The sequence below is a fragment of the Nycticebus coucang genome, chromosome 13, assembly GCF_027406575.1.
Source record: "Nycticebus coucang isolate mNycCou1 chromosome 13, mNycCou1.pri, whole genome shotgun sequence".
In the NCBI taxonomy this organism is placed as follows: domain Eukaryota; kingdom Metazoa; phylum Chordata; class Mammalia; order Primates; family Lorisidae; genus Nycticebus; species Nycticebus coucang.
The window spans coordinates 43256596-43264491 of NC_069792.1; the positions used below are offsets into that span (position 1 = coordinate 43256596).

The 7896-nt window shown below is 35.9% G+C and overlaps 1 protein-coding gene across 1 annotated transcript in view; it reads left to right on the forward strand.

The window, feature by feature from the left end:
• The window catches only part of CNBD1 (cyclic nucleotide binding domain containing 1), a 412528-nt gene that overhangs the window by 142686 nt on the left and 261946 nt on the right, over nucleotides 1-7896 (forward strand). The window lies entirely within an intron of this gene.

Below are 7896 nucleotides of genomic sequence, written 5' to 3' on the forward strand. Positions count from 1 at the left end.
GCTCTGGAAACTTGGTCCCTTTGCTGGGCCCTGGGAATCACTCAGACACCAGGGCTGGCCATGGTTTTATTTTTGATATGTTACCATTTCATTGACTTAAAAATATTTTCTGATTTTCTTTATTGATTTTTCTTCACTAATGGCTTATTTAGATGTCTTTTAAGTATTTGTAGATTTCCCTGATATCTTTCTGTTATTTTTAGCTGAATTTCCTTGTAATCAGAGAATATACTTCATGTAATTTGGTTTTTTATTATTTTAAGTAAATTTTATTGCCTAGAATATAGACTATCTTAGTGAATGTACTATGTGCATTTGAAAAAAAGTGTGTAGTCTGCTGTTGTTGGATGGGCTATTCTATAAATGCGAATTACTTCAAGTAAGTTGATAATGTTGTTTAGATGTTTAATATAATCTCTAATTTTTCTCTCTGTGCATTACTTAAGATTACTGATACAGGATTGTTGAGGTTTCTATCAATAATTGGGTTTTGTTTATACCCCTGTTCAGTTCTATCAGTTTTTGCTTCAAGCATTTTAAAACTCTGCTATTAGAAAAGTACGTACTTTTAGTAATATCTTTTGCTGAGTTGATTACTTTACAATCATGAAATATCCTTCTTTATCTTGGTAATATTTCCTATCTACTTTGTCAGCTTTAGCATAGCCTCTCCAGCTCGCTTTTTGTAAAATTTCAAATACTGAGAGTGGTTTTTGTTACATGGACACATTAGATAATGCTAAAGTCAGGGCTTTTGCGTGTCCCTCACCAGAACAGTGCTAACTGTTCTGATAGTTAGGTTTTTAATCGCTCACCTCTCCTCTTCTTGGTTTCTAATACCCGTTACATCTCTTTTTGCCTGTGTGCCCATCATTTAGCTCCCACTTATTAGTGAGAATATGTGATGACTTATATTGTGTTTGTTTTTTCATTCCTGAGATGCTTCATTTAGGATAATGGCCTCCAGTTCCATCCAAATTGCAGTAATGCAAAAGACATTATTTCATTCCTTTTTCATGGCTGAATAGTACTTCATGATGTGTATGTGTATATATTATATATGTATATTGCATCTTCTTTATCAACTCATGAATTGATAGGCACTAAGGTTGATTCCACATCTTTGCAATTGTGACTTGTGCTACAATAAACATTGAAGTGCAGGTGTCTTTTTGACAAAATGACTCCCTTGTTTTCGGGCAGATAATCATAGTCAGATTGCTATATCAAATAGTAAGTCTGCTTTTAGTTTTCTGAGGAATCTCCATACGGTTTCCATATATGCAGTCCTATAGGAACTCGATTTTGATTAACATCTGAATGGTATAGTTTTCTCTTTATTTTTAAATTATTTGTTTTTATATTTTAAGTGGGTTTCTTGTAAACTTCACATACCTGAATCTTTGGTGATGAGGTTTTAACCAAATCTGACAAACCCAAAATTTTAATTTAAGTGTTCACTCCATTTCCATTTCATGCAAGTATCACTGTGGTTGGACTGAAATCTACCATCTTTCTACTTATTTCTTGTATATTCCATCTGATCCTTCCTCTTTTTGTTTCCCCACATTTTATGTTTTCTTTGGGATCAATTTTTTATGATTTCATTTTATTTCCTTCTTTGAGTTATTAATTAATTATTTTTAAAAAGTTTTTTGTGGTTCATTAGAATTGGTAATATATAACCTCATTTTATCAAAATATACTTTAAAACAATACAAAGTATATTTATATGTTTTAAAATATAAAAAAAATTACACAGTATATTTGTACTATTTATTAGTTTTATTTTACATGATACATCAGTTTTAGGCAGACACCATGTCCCTGGGTCTCAGAGAGAGTACTTTCTCTGGCCCATCCAGAGAAAGTGATTCTGGCCAATCCTTTTGTTCTTACTTGGGGATAGAGGATTTTATTTGTTCCCTTAAAAAGAGTCACCAAGTGCAATGGGTCTTCACCCACATGCCTTTCCTCTCATGGCATAGTAGTGGAGATGGGCAGATGGATCCAGGCAGGGCTGTACACTTTACCCTCAGTGTCTTTTCTTCCCTCTTTCCAGGTCTTCCCATGAGGGAGGTTTTCTTCCTTCTCCTGCCTTTAGTCTGTCTCCTAAGATCCTGTTATGGTTGATAGAAAAGTGTTTATAATCTCATTTTAGCCCTCTCTTATCTCCTTTTACAATTCCTTAATTATTTTTAGCTGATATTGGTTGTAAAGCACCCAGTACCTCTTCTTTTCATACCCTCTGGAAGCTTAGTCTCTGGAAGCTTATTCTCCCTGCTCTTTGGAGACACCTTAGATTTCAGGTAAGATTTTTGCCCTGTAACCTATCTGATATATATTAGAGCGTGAGAGAGATGTTCTTTTCAGCTTTTAACTTTCTAAATGGAATACAAATAGAATTTTGAAAAGTAGAAAAAATAAAGTACATGAGCAAAAGGCTCAGGGAAGAGACTATATTGGAATACCCATTTGGATATATAGCTGAAACAATGATTAATAACATTTTCAGATGTTAGTGTTCTGAAATACTGTCCCTTGAACAATGTGAATATTATAAACCTGCATTTAAAGGCCAAAGCATTATTTATTTCAAAATGAAGTTTTTATGAAAAATGAAAAAATTATTTTAACTCTGAGATTATATTTACTAAAATACAAATTATCAAATTTATGTTAACACATAAAGCAAAATAAAATACTATAATGCTCTGTTTTTTTGTAGCAGGTACTTAGTTATTGAGTGATCCCAGAGGGGTTGCTAGTTAGATTCTTTACAAGTTCACTAATTTTTGCTTGCATTTGAATGCTTCAATTGCATATAACAGAAAATCCAACCTAAATTCCCTTAAACAGAAAAGTGCATATAATTTTTCCTAAAACCCAAAGAGCTAAAGGCAGTAAGAATTTTATACCCAGATTGAGCCAGAGGTTTATAATGTTTGACAGGACTCCTAGGACTTTCCTCTGAGCTAGGCATTGTCCCCATAGGGATACAATGTGCTTCCACCATCAACCTAAATTATAGGACTCTTTCCTGATAGTGGTAGTGAATTCATCTTCTTAGAATAAAACAAATATGCAAATGAATATCAGGGATACTTGTGAAGCAGACAAATGAGTGTGGTAAGGGACTCCCCAATATCCATCTACCTGTTTAATTGAGTGCCCTGGGGTTGTGAAGTACCAAACTAAACTTGTTGAGGGTGGGGGTTGGAGTGCATGGAGGGAATTCTACTTTCAAATACAGGGCAAATCATGACAGTATATGGCAGAATAGCTTTAAGGGCTATTTAAGGGATGCTGTAAGGGCAAAGCCTTGGGAATTCTCTTGGAATATATTCTTGAGATTGTCAGTAATTTAGAGCTTGGAATAGCCTGAGAGATCATTGAGTTCCCCTTTCTTATTTTACAGATGAGTTAACAGAGTCAGAGATGTCAAATGACTTGACAAAGGCCATGCAGTCAGGAGGGGGTGAGGCCTTGGCTAGAATACAATACTTTTGGCTTTGAGTCTGCATCTCTTTCCATTATTCCATGTTTATTTGGAAAAAAGAAAAAGTCTGTGATCACATTATAGGTACATAAAAGTCAATATATAATAGCTTTTTTTGAAGTAATACTTTAATTGCAAAATTCCATCCCCCTTTCCAAATACCTGGTTTGTATATGTGAATGAATATAAATGTAACTTTCAGAATAAAGGGCATGTTGGTTTTTTCCCCCTCTGTTTTAAAGACATTTTTGAAATGTTTTACCTTTGACACTGCCATCTACCCACACTTATGAATATTAAATGATGTTAGAGGTTAATGCATAACTAATAATAGGTTGTTGTAAGTCAGTTGGCCCCTCTAACATTAAATGCTCAATAAAATGCTCTTTTGTAGTAAAAGTAAGTATTCTTATATTGTGCCTGATTGAGGACAATAGAGTTTTTTGTATACTGAGTGACATATCTGTCTTTCAGAATAATACAAAAAAGAGCATGTCTGACTTTTATAAAGCATTGATAAATGTACCACTTTTTCTATTCTTTAGCATTCATAGTTATGACTTTTAAAATAGTGCTTATTTTTAAAACATCATGTTATTTAATTTAACTTTTAATAATGCTTAATTGAGAGAATTTAAAGTCACACTTTAAATATTTTCTATGTAAATAGTAGTAATAGTACTAGTGTTCTGATTAAGATTATAAGGGAGAATCTAAATTTTGATCTTGGTTTTACTAGTGTTCTGCCACTAAAAGCCTTCATCAACCTTACTGGTCTTTATTATGCAGGTAAAAGAGATTGGTGTGCTTTCACCTAATGGGCACACTGGGAGGGTAAATTGCACACCTCCTGATTGAGGGGCACAACTACATCATGGACCTTAACTAACAAATGCAAACATTGTAACCTAATCATTTGTACCCTCATATTAATCTAAAAAAAGGGAAAAGTACAGTTCATGCACAAAAAAAAAAAAAAGAAAAAGGAAAAGAAAAGAATAAAAGAAACAAGTGAGTCCACAAGTCAAGTCCCCCCCAAAAAAAAAAAAAAATTGAGCACTATTACCAATCCTGGTATTTTGGTAGTTAGACATATAGCTTAAAAGGAATCTGTATCTTCAAAAATAATAGACAAAAGAAAGATGGCATGAGCATAAGTAAACACATGGGCCAAATGTGATATGGGCTATATGAGTAACACATACTAGTTTCGGAATGCAGAAGAGAATAAATGATTTCCACTGAGGAAATTTAGGGAGGACCTCTTAAGGAACAAAGTAGTTGAGCTAGGTTTTAAAACAGTAGATGGAAAAAAGAAACAATAAAAGACAAAGCATCAAGAAAGATCATAGCATTTCTGGCAAGGGTAAAGTGTATGTTTGGCGGGAGAGATACATCTGTAAAGTGAAATAGGTGGAATCAGAAACAAGAAGAGTGCTTTGAGTAGGAGTGTGTGGACTGCAGATTTGATTCTATAGCCAAATTGTAATCATTAAAAATATGACTTGAAAGTTGCATAAAGTATTTAAATATACTTAAAGAATACTATCTAACAACTGTATATAGGATGGACTCAAACTTGTATGTTAGTGTGTGTTAGGGGGAGGGCATGAGAAAGATTAAATGCAAAGGATATTGCACATTCCAAATAAGAGATAATAATGGGAACCAGAGATTAAATATAATTACCATTATAGAAATTGACTTGGCAGGACCATCATGACTAACTAAAAGTATATCTGAATTTGTTGAAGATTAAGAGAAGAATAAAGAGTGTTAGATAATTCATGGAAGGTGGGAAGGATATATTGAATTTAATTGATGATCTTTCTTTCTATAAAGATATTTTCTCTTGAGGGGGGTGAGGCAATATGGCTAAATAGAAACCTTTGGTAATTGTCCCTCTACATGAAGACAGAATTCAACAACTATTCACATAAGCGAACATCTTCAGAAGAACTAAAAATCAGATGAATGATCATACTACCTGGTTTTGACATTGTATCGAGGCAAGACGCATTGAAGAGGACAGAAAAGACAACCCGGCACTATTTCAATGCTCCTTCCCATCCCCCCGTAGGGCGACACCAGCATGCTGAGTGGAGAGAGAATCTGTGTGTATGTGGGAGGGAGAGTGAAGTAATTGTGAGACATCACATTGAAATCAGGGCCGTCGTGGCAAAGGGAAACACAGCACAGTAGAATTATGCAGGTGCCCACAGAAGGAGCTTTTAGACCAGTCCAGAGAGAATTTCTTTGTCCCCAAATCTGAGTTCTAGTAGCCCAATCACCAGCTGCGAAAAAGTGCCTGGTGCCTGAACTAAATTTGTAAAAGCTGCCACCCTTAGGCAATTCCCATGGCTGTGCTGGCTCAGAGTCAGCGGACTTGTGGTGCTCTTGACCTGGTGAGACATCAGTGGTGGCAGCCAGCCAGTGCCCATGTCGGCCCATCTCCCCAGCCACAGATTAAATCTCAGGGAGTCTTCTTTATCTTGTAACCTGAGTATCACCTCAGTTATAGTAGGATAAAGTATCAGATTCCTAAAGCCCCTGAGTTCAGAATTTAGTTCCTGGAAAGCATTTCTGTACCCACTCTGGGCCAGAAGGAAACATGCCTTCTGGGAAGGTCCTAGTCCTGGCAGAATTCACCACCCCCAGACCAAAAAGTCCATGGGCTTTGAACAAACCTCAGAGATAGCTAGAGAACAGTCACCACAGGCTTTGGGCGAGACTGGGCTGGCTTTTATGTGTGACTTGAGGCTGGGGGCCACAAGACAGTCTCCAGACCACTCTTCCCCCAACTCCAATAGCACAGCACATAGAGTGAGGAGAGAGAGTGAGAGTCTTTGCCTGGAAATTTAGAGAATTCTCCCATGTCTTACCCAAGTTCTCCAGTGCAGTACCACTAGGAGTCTGCAAGAGTCTTTATTGGGCTTGGGGCACCACCAGTGCTGATATGACTGCAGTAACTAAAGACTTAGACCATAACACTCAATTCCTGGAAAGCCTTCTCAAAAAGGACAGATTCAAACAAGCCCAGACTACCAAGATTAAAATAAGTAAGTCATCAATGCCCAGTCACTGATGAACATCCACAAGCATCAAGGACACTCAAGAAAACATGACTTCATCAAACAAACTGAATAAGTTACCAGTGACCAATCCTGGAGAAATGGAGATACGTGACCTTTCAGACAAAAAAATTCAAAGAATAAATTCAATGAATTTCAAGACCACACAGAGAAGGAATCCAGAAGCCTGTCAGTGGAATTTAATAAAGAAATTTAAAAAATGAAAAATCAAGTAGAAATTGTGGAGCATAAAAATTCAGTTGACAAACTGAGAAGTGCGTCAGAGTTTCTCAACAGCAGAATTAATCAAGCAGAAGAAAGAATTAGTGAACTTGGAGGCAGGTTATGTGAAAATACACCGCCATAAGAGAACAAAAAAGAATACAAAGAAATAAAGCATACCTACAAGATCTAGAAAATACCCTGAAAACAGCATATCTGAGACTTATTGGTCTTCAAGAGGAGGTAAAGAGAGTGGGGTAGAAAGTTTATTGAAAGAGCTAACACCAGGGAACTTTTCAAACCTAGAGAAAGATAACAATATTCAGGTACAAGAAGGTCATAGAACAACAAACAGATTTAACCCAAACAGGGCTACTTCAAGGCATTTAATCATCAAGCTTCCAAAGGTCACTGATAAAAAATGGTCCTAAAGAAAGCAAGGAAAAAACAAAACAAACAAACAAACAAAAAACACATCAAGGAGTGCAGACATGTCTGGTAGCTGACTTTTCAGTGGAAACGTTACAGGCCAGGAAAGAGCAGAATGACATATTCAAAGTGCTGAAAGAAAAAACCTTAACCCTGGGAATTATATCCTGTAAAAATGATCTTCAAACTTGAAAGATAAATAAGGGATTTCCCAGGCAAATGAAAACTGAAGGATTCAGTTCCTCAACAGACTTGTCTTACAAGAAATGCCAAAAGAGTTTCTTCAATCTGAAAGAAAATCATGTTAACAAATAATAAGAATAAATGGAAGTATACATTTATCACAGTTTGTTACAGAGTTGAAACACATTAGTAAAGTATCATAGAATGGAAAAAAATATTCAGTGTACTTAATACTAATCTGAAATTAACATATAAACAACTACATGCCCATACAAAAGAAAAACACAAGTATATTCTAGCAAGAGGGCGGGGAGAGGAGGAGGAGGGGATGAAGTGGGAAGGGCACAGGGTGTGAGGGTGTTCAGCACACCCCTGGGGTGGATGGCTCAGCTACAATATAAACTTTGCCTTACAAATGAAAACAATGTAACCTAAACATATATACCCTCATATCAATCTAAGATTAAAAAAAAAAAAAAAGAGGGCGGCACC